This window comes from Heptranchias perlo, unplaced genomic scaffold (assembly GCF_035084215.1).
Source record: "Heptranchias perlo isolate sHepPer1 unplaced genomic scaffold, sHepPer1.hap1 HAP1_SCAFFOLD_56, whole genome shotgun sequence".
In the NCBI taxonomy this organism is placed as follows: domain Eukaryota; kingdom Metazoa; phylum Chordata; class Chondrichthyes; order Hexanchiformes; family Hexanchidae; genus Heptranchias; species Heptranchias perlo.
In genome coordinates, this window is record NW_027139581.1 from 800936 (window position 1) to 818858 (window position 17923).

The following is a 17923-nucleotide window of genomic DNA, read 5'->3' on the forward strand; positions in this document are numbered from 1 at the left end:
TCAACAGCTTTTTGGAGGAGAGGGTTCCAGATTTCCACTGCCCTTTGTGTGAAGAAGTGATTCCTGACATCACCACTGAACTGACTACCTTTAATTTTAAGGTTATGCCCCCTTGTTCTGGACTCCCCCACCAGAGGAAATAGTTTCTCTCTATCTTCCCCATCAAATCCTTCAATCATCTTAAATACGAGCATTAGGTCAGCCCTTAATCTTCTACACTGAAGGGAATGCAAGCCTGGTCTGTGAAGTCTGTCCTCATAATTTAACCTTTTTAGCCCCGGTATCATTCAGGTGAATCTGTGCTGTTCCCCCTCCAAGGCCCATATATCCTTCCAGAGGTGCGCTGCCCAGAACTGAATGCACTCTCCAGATGGGGTCCAACCAGAGCTCAGCACAGCTTTAACATAACTTCCACCCTTTGTGTTCCAGCCCTTTTTGATCAGGCTCAAAGTTCCATTTGTGTTTTCAATTATTTTTTGTACCTGTCCTTCAACTTTTAGTGATTTCTGGACTTGGACCCCACAATCTCTCTTCTCTTCCACAGTCCCGAGCATCTCACCATTTTGATAATCTGATCTATCTTTCTCAGGTCGAAAGCGGATGACCTCACACTTTCCGACATTGAACTCCATCTGCCACAGTTTTGCCCATTCATTTAATCTATCAACGTCCCTTTGCAACTATCTGCTCCCATCTACAATATCTATTGTGATTCCTAACTTATTGTCGTCAGCGAACTGAGATATACGGCTGTCTATTCCTTCATCCAAGTCATTTATAAATACAGTGAAATGCTGAATCCCCAGTACAGATCCCTGGGGACACCACTGGTCACATCCTGCTGATTTGAGTCAATACCCATTGCCCCCACTCTCTTTCTCCCACTTCCTAACCAATTCCCTGTCCCAGCCAATGGTTTGTCTCCAATTCCATGCACTCTCGATTTTGTTAACGGACTCTTATGTGGAACCTTGTCGAACGCCTTCTGGAAGTTCATATAAATAACATCCATAGACACTCCTAATCTACCACATTAATTCGCTCCTCAATAAAATCAACTAGCTTCGTTAGACATGGCAGCAGGACAGGTAGATAAGGTAGTTAAGAAGGCATATGGAAGGCTTTCCTTTATTAACTGAGGCATAGAATATAAAAGCAGGGATATTATGCTGGAACTGTATAAAACACGAGTTCGGCCACAGCTTGAGTACTGCGCACAGTTCTGGTCACCACATTACAGGAAGGATGTAATTGCACTGGAGAGGGTGCAGAGGAGATTTACGAGGATTGTTGCCAGGACTGGAGAATTATCGCTATGATGACAGATTGGATAGTCTGGGGTTGTTTTCCTTGGAACAGAGGAGGCTGAGGGGTAATTTGATTGAGGTGTACAAAATTATGTAGGGCTTGGATAGAGTGGATCAGAAGGACCGATTTCCCAAAGCGGAGGGATCAATAACCAGAGGGCATAGATTTGAAGTGATTGGTGGAAGGATTTGAGCAAAAATGAGGAAAATGTTTTCACCCAGAGGGCGGTGGGGGCCTGGAACTCACTGCCTGAGAGGGCGGCAGAGGCAGAAATCCTGAACTCATTTAAACAATACCTGGATGTGGACCTGAAGAGCCGTGACCTGCAGGGCTACGGACCAAATTCGGTAAAATGGGATTAGGCTGGGTGGCTCGCTTCTCAGCCAGCGCGGACACGATGGGCCGAATGGCCTCCTTCTGTGCCGTAAATTTTCTATGATTCTATGATTCTAAGAGGTCCAGGATCAATTTATAGCTTATTGAGTAAGACATGTCACTGTCGCGGACACTCCCTGTCCCTCAGTATCTGTGTCCGGGGAGAAGCTGATGGATTTGTGTTACCTTCTTCAGGTGAATCTTTGTGTTCATCGAGGTGATGGATGTCAGAGTCTGGAAATGGGACATTTAATCAGTCAGAGCACCTCTTGTCAGGATCCGGGACTCCCAGGTCAGGCACAGAGCAGTTTACATACAACAACAACAACTTGCATTCATGTAGCGCCTTTAACATAATAAAAGGTCCCAACGCGTTTCACAGGAGCGATTATCAAACAAAATTTGACACTGAGCCACATAAGAAGATATGAGGACAGGTGACTAAAAGCTTGGCCAAAGAGGTAAGATTTAATGAGCGTCTTAAAGGAGGAGAGAGAGGCGGAGAGGTGGAGAGGTTCAGGGAGGGAATTCCAGAGCTGAGGGCCGAGGCAGCTGAAGGCACGGCCGCCAATGGTGGAGTGATTTAGGAGAAAGGCAGAAATTTCGGAGGGTTGTGGGGCTGGAGGAGGATACAGAAATAGGGAGGGGCGAGGTCATGGAGGAATTTGGAAACAAGGATGAGGATTTTAAAATCGAGGTGTTCCCAGACCGACCAAAAGCAAGCACAGGGGTGATGGATGTGCAGGACTTGGTGCGAGTTGGAATACGGGGAGCAGAGTTTTGTATGAGCTCAAGTTTATGGAGGGTGGAAGATGAGAGGCCCGCCAGGAGATCATTGGAATAGTCAAGTCTAGAGGTAACAAATGCATGGATGAGGGTTTCAGCAACAGATGAGCTGAGGTGGGCTGGAGATGCGCAATGTTACGGAGGTGGAAGGAGGCGGTCTTGGTAATGAAGAGGGTATGTGAGTAAATCTCCCTCTGCGCCGTCCATTCAAACACTTCCGGGGCAGGTACAGCACGGGTTAGATCCAGAATAAAGCTCCTTCTGCACTGTCCCATCAAACACTCCCGGGGCAGGTACAGCACGGGTTAGATACAGAGTAAAGCTCCCTCTACACTGTCCCGTCAAACACTCCCAGGGCAGGTACAGCACGGGTTAGATACAGAGTAAAGCTCCCTCTGCACTGTCCCATCAAACACTCCCGGGGCAGGTGCAGCACGGGTTAGATACAGAGTAAAGCTCCCTCTACACTGTCCCGTCAAACACTCCCAGGGCAGGTACAGCACGGGTTAGATACAGAGTAAAGCTCCCTCTACACTATCCCATCAAACACTCCCAGGGCAGGTACAGCACGGGTTAGATACAGAGTAAAGCTCCTTCTACACTGTCCCATCAAACACTCCCGGGGTGGGTACAGCACGGGTTAGATACAGAGTAAAGCTCCATCCACACTCTCTCATCAAACACTCCCAGGGCAGGTACAGCACGGGTTAGATACAGAGTAAAGCTCCATCCACACTCTCTCATCAAACACTCCCAGGGCAGGTACAGCACAGCTTTGCTCCGTATCTAACCCGTTAGAATGTGTGATGTTTATACCGAGATTTGTGAAAATATAAGAAATAATAATCGGAATAATGAGAAAATTAGTGGAGAAGAGTAATTTCTGGGAAACAAGGTCTTCCTGTAAATCAGAGATTAGAGAAATTCCGGCTGTCTTTTCCTCGATTCCTGCCTAAACCCAGCCGAGAAGACAAAGAAGAGTGAGGCATAGAGATGGGTCACTGCAGGGTATAAAAGTGAGGGTATGGTGATGGAAGGGGCTGGAGACACCGGAGATCAAGCTCAGGGCGCCTGAGGTTCCATCCAGGGTGCTGACCTCGTGTAAGTTACTGTGGACACGGGATTTGCATGTTTGATGGATCGATATAAGATGCGATAGAGGATGGAGAATCTGCTCATCTCATATTTCGGAATAAAGGATTAAAGTTGCTGATGCTAGACTCTCAAACCTGCTAATTAATGACACAAGGTGTTAGCTACAATCTTAAACCCCTAAGTCTCTCTGCTCCTTTAATCATTTTAAAGTTTTGCCTTTTACTGTACATTTCATCTCCTTATTCTTCCTCCCAAAATCTATCACCTCACATTTCTCTGAGTTAAATTTCATCTGACATCTACCTGCCCCATTTACTAACCTGTATATGTCACACAGAAATCACTTACAGTGCTCTTCACACTGAGCCCTGGTCCCTTTGGCGTCATTTGGAGATTTTCATCTTTTGCCCCATATACCCGAGCCCAGATCATTTCCCGATATTGAGAAGAGCAATGGTCCCAACACTGACCCTGGGGGACACCACTGTTTACATCCCTCCAGTCTGAACAATATCCATTATCCACAACTCTCTGTTTTCTGCCCTTTCCCCAACTTCCTGTCCACGCTGCCCCACTCCCTTCAATTCCGTGAGCCTTAATTTTATCAAAGAGCCTCCTGTGCGGCACCTTCTCAAACACCTTCAGACAATCCATCTGCACAAAATCAGGTTTCAAAATGGTGCAGAGTTTCAGCCAATGAGGGAGATCCGGGCTCAGCCCCGCCCACTCGGTGCCGCAAGTCCCGCCCCTCACTCACTCCCATTGGTTGGAGGACCCGCCGCCCGCTCGGTCCTCCAGCCCCGCCCCCGCTCTTCATATTGGCCCGGAGCCCCCGTCAATCAACCGGGACAGTGTGAGCTGAGCATGCGCGGCGGGCGGACGGCGACTGAGGAAGAGGCGGCAGGAAAAGAGCTGGAGAGAGCGGGTTGATAAAAGGCGGGGATCGCAGGGCCCAGAAACACCAAGTGTAGGGCCCAGGACCCGAGAGAAAACAGGCGGCATTATCCCCCCTCCACTGCCCGCCCTCCATTATCCCCCCTCCATTCTCCCCCCTCCATTCTCCCCCTCCATTATCCCTCCTCCATAATCCCCCTTCCAATCTACCCCCTCCATTATCCCCGCTCCATTATCGCCCTCCATTCTCCCCCTCCATTCTCCCCCCTCCACTACCCGCCCTCCATTCTTCCCCCTCCACTACCCGCCCTCCATTATCACCCCTCCATTCTCCCCCCTCCATTCTCCCCTTCCATTCTCCCCCTTCCATTCTCCCTCCACCCCCTCTACTATCCCCCTCCATTCTCCCCCCTCCATTATCCCCCCTCCATTCTCCCCCTTCCATTCTCCCTCCACCCCCTCTATTATCCCCCTCCATTCTCCCCCCTCCATTATCCCCCCTCCATTCTCCCTCCACCCCCTCTATTATCCCCCCTCCATTATCCCCCTCCATTCTCCCCCTTCCATTCTCCCTCCACCCCCTCCATTATCCCCCCTCCATTATCCCCCTCCATTCTCCCCCCTCCATTATCCCCCCTCCATTATACCACCTCCACTCTCCCCCTCTCCCCCCTCCATTATCCCACCTCCACTCTCCCCCCTCCACTCACCCCCCTCTCCCCCCTTCATTCTCCTCCCTCCACGAACCGCCGGTTCCCGGTTTCTCCCGTTTCGTTGCGGCCGGAAATGCAACAAAAGGCCTCGGCGCACGCGCAGTGTAACCTGGGCAAACTCAGCGAGTCAGGGAGCGTCGGTAAATAAAGGAGCAACTTGACTTTCAGGGAGTGTCTGAAAATGAAGGAATATTGGTGATGGGTCAGGGAGCATCTGTGAATAATCGAGAAACAGTGAGGGTCAGTGAGCGTCTGCAAATGAAGCACAAATGGTGATGGTCAGGAGTGTCCACAAATAAAGGAGAAATGGTGACACTCAGGAAGCATCTGTAAATTCAGGAGGAATCGTGCTGGGTCAGGGAGCATCCGTAAATAAAGGAGAAATGGTGACAGTCAGGGACAATCCGCAAATGAAGGAGAAATGGTGATGGTCAGGGAGCGTCAGTAAATAAAGGGGAAATGGTGATGGTCAGGGAGTGTCAGTAAACGAAGGAGACATGATGACAAGTCAGGGAGTGTCTGTAAATGAATGAGAAATGATGACAGTCAGGGAGTGTCTGTAAATGAAGGAGAAAAGATGGCAGTCAGGGAGTGTCTGTAAATGAAGGAGAAATGGTGATTGTCGGGGAGCATCTCGAAATGAAGGATAAATGGTGATGGGTCAGGGAACGTCTCTAAATGATGGTAAAATGGTCATGGTTTGGGCGCGTCTGGAGAAATTGTAATCGAAAGGGAATGTCTTCAAAGATACGAGAAATTGCGACGGGTCTGGGAGTGTCAGTAAATGTCGGAGAAATCGTGACGAGCAAAGGATCATCCATAATTCAAGGAGAAATGGTGACCAGTCAGGAAGCGTCTGGACATGAAGGAGAATTGTTGATGGACCAGCGACGAACGTTAAAAGAAGAAGAACCGGTGATTGGTCAGGGAGCATCGGTAAAGAACTGAGATATATCAGGACATACAGTCCCTCTACACCACCATCTCTCACCAGGACATACAGTCCCTCTACACCACCATCTCTCACCAGGACATACAGTCCCTCTACACCTCCATCTCTCACCAGGACATACAGTCCCCCTACACCTCCATCTCTCACCAGGACATACAGTCCCTCTACACCTCCATCCCTCACCAGGACATACAGTCCCCCTACACCTCCATCCCTCACCAGGACATACAGTCCCTCTACACCTCCATCCCTCACCAGGACATACAGTCCCTCTACACCTCTATCTCTCACCAGGACATACAGTCCCTCCACACCTCCATCTCTCACCAGGAAATACAGTCCCTCTACACCTCCATCCCTCACCAGGACATACAGTCCCTCTACACCTCCATCTCTAACCAGGACATACAGTCCCTCGACACCTCCATCTCTCACCAGGGCATACAGTCCCTCTACACCTCCATCTCTCACCAGGACATCCAGTCCCCCAACACCTCCATCCCTCACCAGGACATACAGTCCCCCTACACCTCCATCTCTCACCAGGACATACAGTCCCCCTACACCTCCATCTCTCTCCAGGACATACAGTCCCTCTACACCTCCATCTCTCACCAGGACATACAGTCCCCCTACACCTCCATCTCTCACCAGGACATACAGTCCCTCTACACCTCCATCTCTCACCAGGACATACAGTCCCTCTACACCTCCATCCCTCTCCAGAACATACAGTCCCCCTACACCTCCATCTCTCACCAGGACATACAGTCCCTCTAAACCTCCATCCCTCACCAGGACATAAAGTCCTTCTGCACCTCCATCCCTCAACAGGACATACAGTCCCTCTGCACCTCCATCCCTCAACAGGACATACAGTCCCTCTACACCTCCATCTCTCACAAGGACATACAGTCCCCCAACACCTCCATCTCTCTCCAGGACATACAGTCCCTCTACACCTCCATCTCTCACCAGGACATACAGTCCCTCAACACCTCCATCCCTCACCAGGACATACAGTCCCTCCTCACCTCCATCTCTCACCAGGACATACAGTACCCCTACACCTCCAACTCTCATCAGGACATACAGTCCCTCTACAACTGCATCCCTCACCAGGACATACAGTCCCTTTACACCTCCATCCCTCACCAGGACATACAGTCCCTCTACACCTCCATCTCTCACCAGGACATACAGTCCCCCTACACCTCCATCTCTCACCAGGACATACAGTCCCTCTACACCTGCATCCCTCATCAGGACATACAGTCCCTTTACACCTGCATCCCTCATCAGGACATACAGTCCCTCTAAACCTCCATCCCTCACCAGGACATAAAGTCCTTCTGCACCTCCATCCCTCAACAGGACATACAGTCCCTCTGCACCTCCATCCCTCAACAGGACATACAGTCCCTCTACACCTCCATCTCTCACCAGGACATACAGTCCCTCTACACCTCCATCTCTCACAAGGGCATACAGTCCCTCAACACCTCCATCCCTCACCAGGACATACAGTCCCTCCTCACCTCCATCTCTCACCAGGACATACAGTCCCTCTACACCTCCATCTCTCACCAGGACATACAGTCCCTCTACACCTCCATCCCTCACCAGGACATACAGTCCCTCTACACCTCCATCTCTCACCAGGACATACAGTCCCTCTACACCTCCATCTCTCACCAGGACATACAGTCCCTCTACACCTCCATCACTCCACAGGACATACTGTCCCTCTACACCTCCATCCCTCACCAGGACATACAGTCCCTCTACACCTCCATCCCTCACCAGGACAAACAGTCCCTCTACACCTCCATCCCTCACCAGGACAAACAGTCCCTCTACACCTCCATCTCTCACCAGGACATACTGTCCCTCTACACCTCCATCCCTCACCAGGACATACAGTCCCTCTACACCTCCATCTCTCACCAGGACATACAGTCCCTCTACACCTCCATCCCTCACCAGGACATACAGTCCCTCTACACCTCCATCCCTCATCAGGACATACAGTCCCTCCACACCTCCATCTCTCACCAGGACATACAGTCCCTCTACACCTCCATCCCTCACCAGGACATACAGTCCCTCTACACCTCTATCTCTCACCAGGACATACAGTCCCTCCACACCTCCATCTCTCACCAGGAAATACAGTCCCTCTACACCTCCATCCCTCACCAGGACATACAGTCCCTCTACACCTCCATCTCTAACCAGGACATACAGTCCCTCGACACCTCCATCTCTCACCAGGGCATACAGTCCCTCTACACCTCCATCTCTCACCAGGACATACAGTCCCCTACACCTCCATCTCTCACCAGGACATCCAGTCCCCCAACACCTCCATCCCTCACCAGGACATACAGTCCCCCTACACCTCCATCTCTCACCAGGACATACAGTCCCCCTACACCTCCATCTCTCTCCAGGACATACAGTCCCTCTACACCTCCATCTCTCACCAGGACATACAGTCCCCCTACACCTCCATCTCTCACCAGGACATACAGTCCCTCTACACCTCCATCTCTCACCAGGACATACAGTCACTCTACACCTCCATCCCTCTCCAGAACATACAGTCCCCCTACACCTCCATCTCTCACCAGGACATACAGTCCCTCTAAACCTCCATCCCTCACCAGGACATAAAGTCCTTCTGCACCTCCATCCCTCAACAGGACATACAGTCCCTCTGCACCTCCATCCCTCAACAGGACATACAGTCCCTCTACACCTCCATCTCTCACAAGGACATACAGTCCCCCAACACCTCCATCTCTCTCCAGGACATACAGTCCCTCTACACCTCCATCTCTCACCAGGACATACAGTCCCTCAACACCTCCATCCCTCACCAGGACATACAGTCCCTCCTCACCTCCATCTCTCACCAGGACATACAGTACCCCTACACCTCCAACTCTCATCAGGACATACAGTCCCTCTACAACTGCATCCCTCACCAGGACATACAGTCCCTTTACACCTCCATCCCTCACCAGGACATACAGTCCCTCTACACCTCCATCTCTCACCAGGACATACAGTCCCCCTACACCTCCATCTCTCACCAGGACATACAGTCCCTCTACACCTGCATCCCTCATCAGGACATACAGTCCCTTTACACCTGCATCCCTCATCAGGACATACAGTCCCTCTAAACCTCCATCCCTCACCAGGACATAAAGTCCTTCTGCACCTCCATCCCTCAACAGGACATACAGTCCCTCTGCACCTCCATCCCTCAACAGGACATACAGTCCCTCTACACCTCCATCTCTCACAAGGACATACAGTCCCCCAACACCTCCATCTCTCTCCAGGACATACAGTCCCTCTACACCTCCATCTCTCACCAGGACATACAGTCCCTCTACACCTCCATCTCTCACAAGGGCATACAGTCCCTCAACACCTCCATCCCTCACCAGGACATACAGTCCCTCCTCACCTCCATCTCTCACCAGGACATACAGTCCCTCTACACCTCCATCTCTCACCAGGACATACAGTCCCTCTACACCTCCATCCCTCACCAGGACATACAGTCCCTCTACACCTCCATCTCTCACCAGGACATACAGTCCCTCTACACCTCCATCTCTCACCAGGACATACAGTCCCTCTACACCTCCATCACTCCACAGGACATACTGTCCCTCTACACCTCCATCCCTCACCAGGACATACAGTCCCTCTACACCTCCATCCCTCACCAGGACATACAGTCCCTCTACACCTCCATCCCTCACCAGGACATACAGTCCCTCTACACCTCCATCTCTCACCAGGACATACAGTCCCTCTACACCTCCATCCCTCATCAGGACATACAGTCCCTCCACACCTCCATCTCTCACCAGGACATACAGTCCCTCTACACCTCCATCCCTCACCAGGACATACAGTCCCTCTACACCTCCATCTCTCACCAGGACATACAGTTCCTCGACACCTCCATTCCTCACCAGGACATACAGTCCCTCGACACCTCCATCTCTCAACAGGACATACAGTCCCCCACCACCTCCATCCCTCAACAGGGCATTCAGTCCCTCCACACCTCCATCCCTCACCAGGACATACAGTCCCCCTACACCTCCATCTCTCAACAGGACATACAGTCCCTCGACACCTCCATCTCTCAACAGGACATACAGTCCCCCACCACCTCCATCCCTCAACAGGGCATTCAGTCCCTCCACACCTCCATCCCTCACCAGGACATACAGTCCCCCTACACCTCCATCTCTCACCAGGACATACAGTCCCTCCACACCTCCATCCCTCACCAGAACATACAGTCCCTCTACACCTCCATCTCTCACCAGGACATACAGTCCCTCTACACCTCCATCTCTCACCAGGACATACAGTCCCTCCACACCTCCATCTCTCACCAGGACATACAGTCCCTCTACACCTCCATCTCTCACCAGGACATACAGTCCCTCTACACCTCCATCCCTCACCAGGAGAAACAGTCCCTCTGCACCTCCATCCCTCACCAGGACATACAGTCCCTCTACACCTCCATCTCTCACCAGGACATACAGTCCCCCTACACCTCCATCTCTCACCAGTCCATACAGTCCCGTCTGCACCTCCACCTTGAATTTCAGTTTGTTTATCTCATATTAAATTGAAAAGCATTGTTTACGATCCCTGTGTCACGTTGACGAAAGGATGTACCGATATTACAGGCAATTTCCCGAGCTGAGGATATTCCAGGCCCTCCCCAACTCTATTCATGAGGGTGTTGGGACAGGCCAGGGAATCAGCACAGTGATTGTCTGATTGGTCAGATTTTGGACTCTACGAATAACCTTTGACCTTTCCTTCCATCACAGAATCGCCCAGAATGAGTCTGAGCCGGACGATAAATCTCCCGATCTTTGAGGCACGATATTCGGGAGGAATGAAACCTTTAAAGCTGTAATTCACTTATTACCTTGTACTTCAACTGGGTTCAACAGATTATCACATTCTGATCTTGCTGTGTGTAAATCGGCTGCCGCATTTCCTACATTACAGCAGGGACCAAAATTCAAGATTATTACTTGGCTCGAAAGACCTTTGGGATGTCCTGAGGCGCTTTATTAATGCAAATTCTTACTTTTTACGATCAACTACAATTGGATTATCCGAGACTCAAAGTAACAACTCCGGTTACTTGAATTATTCTCAACATTCACTCAATATTCACGTTCATTCAGATTAAATTACTGACTCCGTCTTATGGACGATGAACCCAGAACTGACAATTGTTACATGACCAACCCATGTGAGTGTGGAACTGAACCCAGACAGAGTCAGTAACTTCAGGGGAGGAGAGAGAGAGGAACCAGTGAGTGCAGAACTGAACCCAGTCAGAGTCAGTAACTTCAGGGGAGGAGAGAGAGAGGAACCAGTGAGTGCAGAACTGAACCCAGTCAGAGTCAGCACCTTCAGGGGAGGAGAGAGAGGGGAACCAGTGAGTGTAGAACTGAACCCAGTCAGAGTCAGCACCTTCAGGGGAGCAGAGAAAGGGGAAACAGTGAGTGCAGAACTGAACCCAGTCAGAATCAGCACCTTCAGGGGAGGAGAGAGAGGGGATCCAGTGAGTGCAGAACTGAACCCAGTCAGAGTCAGCACCTTTAGGGGAGGAGAGAGAGGGGAACGAGTGAGTGTAGAACTGAACCCAGTCAGAGTCATCACCTTCAGGGGAGGAGGATAAACTCAGGTGGAAGGAAAAATGATGGAGATGGTGCGATGGGTTCGGATTTCAGCACAGAGAGGAGGGAGAGTGTGTGGGACGGGGATTTACAGTCTGGGGGAATGAGCGTGAAGAATGTTCCATCGAAACGAAAATTGTCTGTACTGAATTTCTATCCTCTGTTCACAGTGATGACTTTTGTAAACTCCTTTTACAGGGGATTGGAAGGGAAGGATTTACAGACGGGAAACTCAAACCAAACATCACGTCAAGATCTGACCGAGTCCCTCGATTCATCAGGACCAGAATATCATCGGCCTTTGAATGTGGAAGGAGAAATGTTTGTCTGTTCTTTCTGTGGGAAAAAATTTCAAACATCAGTGTGACTGGAAAATCACCGAGACACACACACCCGAGTGAGAGTGTTCCAGTGCACTGAGTGTGGAAAGAGCTTTTACCAGTTGCACAGCCTGAAAAAACATCACACCATTCACAGCGGGGAGAAACCGTCCACGTGTTCTGTGTGGACGAGGCTTCAACTGATCGTCCAACCTGGAGAGACACAAGGACACCCGGACCACGGAGAAACCGTGTGAATGTGGGGACTGTGGGAAGGGATTCAATTACCCCTCCCAGCTCGAAACTCATCGACGCAGTCACACTGGGGAGAGGCCGTTTACCTGCTCCATGTGTGAGAATGATTTCACCTGTTCATTCAGCCTGCTGACACACCAGAGAGTTCACACTTGCGAGAGACAGTTCACCTGCTCCATGTGTGGGAAGGGATTCACTCGTTCATCCCACCTCACTTATCACCAACGCATTCACACTGATAAGAGACCTTTCAAATGTTCTGACTGTGAGAAGACCTTTAAAAGCACTAAGGATCTGCTGGCACACCAGCGAGTTCACACTGGGGAGAGACCGTTCACCTGCTCCGTGTGTGGGAAGGGATTCACTCGTTCATCCCACCTCACTGTACACCGACTTGTTCACACTGATAAAGGACCCTTTAAAAGTTCTAACTGTGAGAAAAGATTTGAAAGCAAAAGGAATCTGCAGAGACACCAACGTATTCACACTGGAGAGGCTGTTTAAAATGTTCTGAGACACCAGCGAGTTCACCTGTGATGCAGGGGTTGGATTCTGCTGTTATTGCTGCTGTTAATCACATCCAGGACTGAACCATGTTCATTCTGACGGTTGGGGTTTGTTTCTGATGTTAATAACCCCTATAACTGGGCTGGAGTTTAATATTCTGGATAAATGTCAAATAAATCAGCTCAGGTTGTCCACTCAGAATGGTACCAGGGATGATGGACTTCAGTTATGTGGAGAGTCTGGAGAACCTGGGATTTTTCTTCAGAGAAGAATAAGGGCAGAATTAATGGAGGTGTTGATAAATTTTGAGGTGTTTTGATGGAGGAAATAAGGAGAAACTGTTTCCACTGCCAGGAGAGTCGGTGACCAGAGGACACAGATTTCAGATAATTGGCAAAAGAACCTGAGGGGAGATGAGGAGAATATTTTAATGCCCAGAGTTGTTGTGATCTGGAATGCACTGCCTGAAATGGTGGTGGATGCAGATTCAATTTGTAACTTTCAAAGGAAATTGGATAAACACTTGAAGGAGGAAGATTTGCAGGGTTTTTTTAATGAGCGGGGAAGTGGCACTAATTGGGGAACTCTTTCATAGAGCTGGCACAGGAACGATGGGCTAAATGGCCTCCTTCTGTTCGGTAATACTGGAATAGATACTGTTCTCTGCAGCTGCTACCGGGAGTCCCGAGGGCTGTGTTGCCTGCCTGGTACAAGGGTTAAGGACATCTCCTCGCGACTGGAGAAGAACTTGATGCAGGAGGGGGAGGATCCAGTTGTTGTGATCCACGTATAACCAACGACACAGGTAGAACTAGGAATGAGGTTCTGCTGAGGGAGTTTCAGGAGCGAGGGTCCAAATTAAAAAGCAGAACCTCACAGATAATAATCTCTGGATTACTACCTGAGCCACACGCAAATTGGCATTGGGACAGATTAGATGGTTAAATGGGTGACTGAAAGGTTGGTGTGGGAGACAGGGGTTTCGATTCATGGGGCACTGGCACCAGTACTGGGGAAAGAGGGAGCTGTTCCATTGGGACAGGCTCCACATAAACCGGGCTGAGACCAGTGTCCTGGCGAATCGAATAACTGGGCGGTAGATAGCGGGGGAGGGTTCAGGTAAGGGTAAATTTATAATCGAAAGAGAAAAGTCAAGGCTGTAGAGCAGAGTAGCGATTTGGGTAAAAACCAACAGAGTGTGTCAGGAAGGGACAGAGAGTTTAACAAAGGTAATAGGGTATTAGTGACTAAAGTCACATCAGGGAAAATAGTAAAAAGTTCAAATTAAAGGCACTTTATCTGAATGCACGAAGCATTCGTAACAAGATAGATGAATTAATGGCACAAATAGAGAGAAATGGGTTTGAACTCGTCGCCATCACTGAGACGTGGTTACAGGGTGACCAAGGTTGGGAACTAAATATTCCAGGGAACTTGACTTTTAGAAAAGATCGGCAAATTGGGAAAGTAGCAGTGAAGGGGAGGGAGCAGGGTTTGGGGAGAGGGATCGGGGGGGAGAGGGGGATGTGAGGAGAGGGAGGACCCCTGATAATAAAGGATGAGGTAAAGATAGTAATGAGAAAGGATCTTCGCTCAGAAAATCAGGATGTGGAATCAGTCTGGGTGGAGCTAAGAAATAACAAGGGGCAGAAAACACTGGAGGGAGTAGTTTACAGGCCCCCTAACAGAAGTTATAGTGTTGGACAGAGTATAAATCAGGAAATTGGAGGAGCTTGTCACAAGGGTAATACAATAATCGTGGGGACTTTAATTTTCATACAGACCGGGCAAAGGAAATTGGTAAAAGTAGTTTGGAGGACGAGCTCATGGAATTTATTCGAGACAGTGTTCGAGAACAATATGTCGAGGAACCAAAGAGGGAACAGGTTATTTTAGATCTAGTATTGTGTGATGGGACATGGTTAATTAGTAATCTTATAATTAAGGATCCTCTGGGGAACAGTGATCATAATATGATAGAATTTCATATTGAGTTTGAGAGTGATGTCGTTAATTCTGAAACTATGGTGTTAAATTTAAACAAAGCCAACTCCGTAGGTATGAGGGCGAGTTGGCTAAGGGAGATTGGGAAATTAGATTAAAAGATATGATGGTAGATAAGCAATGATGAACATTTAAAGAACAATTCATAATTCTCAACAAATATCCCTTGAGGAATAAAAACTCTGTGTGTAAAATGATCCATCCTTGGCTAACTAGAGAAGTTAAGGACAGTAGTAGATTAAAAGAAGAGACTTACAATGTTACCAAAAAGAGTTGTCAGCCTGAGTATTGGGAGGGTTTTAGAAACCAGCAAAGGATGACCAAGAAATTGATAAGGAGGGAGAAAATAGAATCTGCGTTCAAACTAGCAAGAAATATAAAGACAGATTGTAAGAGCTTCTACAAGGATGTAAAAAGGAAGAGATTAGCAAAAATAAACGTGTGTCCCTTCGAGGCTGAGACAGGAGAAATTATAATGGGGAATAAAGACATGGCAGAGACATTAAACAAATATATTTTATCTGTCTTCATAGTAGAAGACACAAAAAACATACTGGAAATAGTGGGGAACCAAGGGTCTAATGAGAGTGAGGAACTTAAAGTAATTAATATTAGTAAAGAAAAAGTACTGGAGAAATTAATGGGACTAAAAGCCGTCAAATCCCCTGGACCTAATGGCCGACGTCCTTTGGTTTTCAAAGAGATGGCTGCAGAGATAGTGGATGCATTGGTTCTGATCTTCCAGAATTCCCTAGATTCTAAAATGATCCCCATGGATTGGAAGGTAGCAAATGTAACCCCGTTATTCAAGAAAGGTGGGAGAGAGTAAAGAGCAAACGACAGGCCAGTTAGCCTGACATCCGTAGTGGGGAAAATGCTAGAATCTATTATTAAGGACGTAGTAACAGCGCATTTAGAAAATCATGATATGATTAGGCAGAGTCAGCACAGTTTTACGAAAGGGAAATCGTGTTTGACTAATCTATTAGAGTTTTTTTGAGGATGTAACTAGCAGGGATGATAAAGGGGAACCAGTGGATATAGAATATTTTAATTTTCAAAAAGCATTCCATGAGGTGCCACATAAGAGGTTGTTACATAAGGTTAGGGCTCATGTGATTGGGGGTAATATATTAGCATGGATTGAGGATTGGTTAATGGACAGAAAACAGAGGGTGAGGATAAAAGGGTCATTTTCAGGTTGTCAGGCTGTAACGAGTGGGGTATCGCAAGGATCGGTGCTTGGGCCTCAGCTATTTACAATCTATATCAATGACTTAGATGAGGGGACCGAGTGTAATGTATCCAAGTTTGCTGATGATACAAAGCTAGGTGGGAAAGGAAGCTGTGAGGAGGACACAAAGAGGCTGCAAAGGGATATAGAAAGGTTAAGTGAGTGGGCAAGAAGGTGGCAGATGTTAGAAAGAATAGAAATACAGGTTAATTTTTTTAAAGTGAGAGACTAAGAACTGTTGGTATTCAGAGGGATTTGGGTGTCCTTATACACGAATCACAGAAAGTTAACATGCAGGTACAGCAAGCAATTAGAAAGGCAAATGGTATATTAGCCTTTATTGCAAGGGGGTTGGAGTATAAGAGTAAGGAGGTCTTGCTGAAATTATATCGGGCTGTGGTGAGACCTCACCTGGAGTACTGTGTACAGTTTTGATCTCCTTACCTAAGGAAGGATATACTTGTCTTACAGGCGGTGCAACAAAGGTTCACAAGATTAATTCCTGGGATGAGAGGGTTGTCCTATGAGGAGAGATTGAGTAGAATGGGCCTATACTCTCTGGAGTTTAGGGGAATGAGGGGTGATCTCATTGAAATGTATAAAATTCTTAGCGGGCTTGACAGGGTAGATGATGAGAGGTTGTTTCCCCTGGCTGGAGGGTCTAGAACTAGGGGTCATAGTCTCAGGATAAGGGGTGGGCCATTTAGGACTGAGACGAGGAAGAATTTCTTCACTCAGAGGGTTGTGAATCTTTGGAATTCTCTACCCCAGAGGACTGTGGATGCTCAGTCGTTGAGTATATTCAAGACTGAGATCGATAGATTTTTGGACTCTCGAGGAATCAAGGGATATGCGGATCGGGCAGGAAATTGGATTTGAGTTAGAAGATCAGCCATGATCTCATTGAATGGCGGAGCAGGCTCGAGGGGCCATATGGCCGACTCCTGCTCCTATTCCTTACTTTCTTAAACAAAATCACAGATGGTGTAATGAATTTTGATTTTAGAGAGTAAGGATGGAGGGAGGAGAGAGAGTGTGTTGAATGGGGAATTTACAGCTTAGGAGGGGACAGAATTTTCGACAGAAGCAACAACAACTTGTATTGATACAGAGCATTTAACGAAGTAAAACATCCCAAGGTGCTTCACAGGAGTGAAATCAAATCAAATTTGATAATGGAATTTGAAACTGGAGACAAGAAACTAGAATTGTCTGTTCTGAAATTCTATCCTGTAATTAAAGTAGGAACTTTGGTAAACTCCTTTTACAGGATATTAGAAGGGGAGGATTTACAGATGGGAAACTGAAACCAAACATCACGTCAAGGTCTGACAGTCACTCGATTCATCAGGACCTGAATATCATCGGCCTTTGGATGTAGAAGGAACAATCACCAATCACAGTGGTGAGGAACTGTACACGTGTTCTGTGTGTGAACATCCTTTGGCAGATGGAATATAATGTGGGAAAATGTGAAGTCGTCCACTTTGGGAGGAAAAATAAAAAAGCAAAATATTATTTCAATGGAGAAATACTACAAAATGCTGCGGTACAGAGGGATCTGGGTGTCCTCGTACATGAAACACAAAACGTCAACATACAGGTGCAGCATGCAAACAGAATGTGGGCCTTTATTTCTGGGGGGATGGAGTATAAAAGTAGGGAAGTCATGCTACAACTGTACAGGGTGCTGGTGAGACCATACCTGGAGTACTTGGTACAGTTCTGGTGCCCTT

General features: G+C 48.2%; 1 pseudogene; it reads left to right on the top strand.

The window, feature by feature from the left end:
* LOC137315730 (zinc finger protein 585A-like) overlaps positions 1–17923 on the top strand; it is a 92106-nt pseudogene that overhangs the window by 42840 nt on the left and 31343 nt on the right.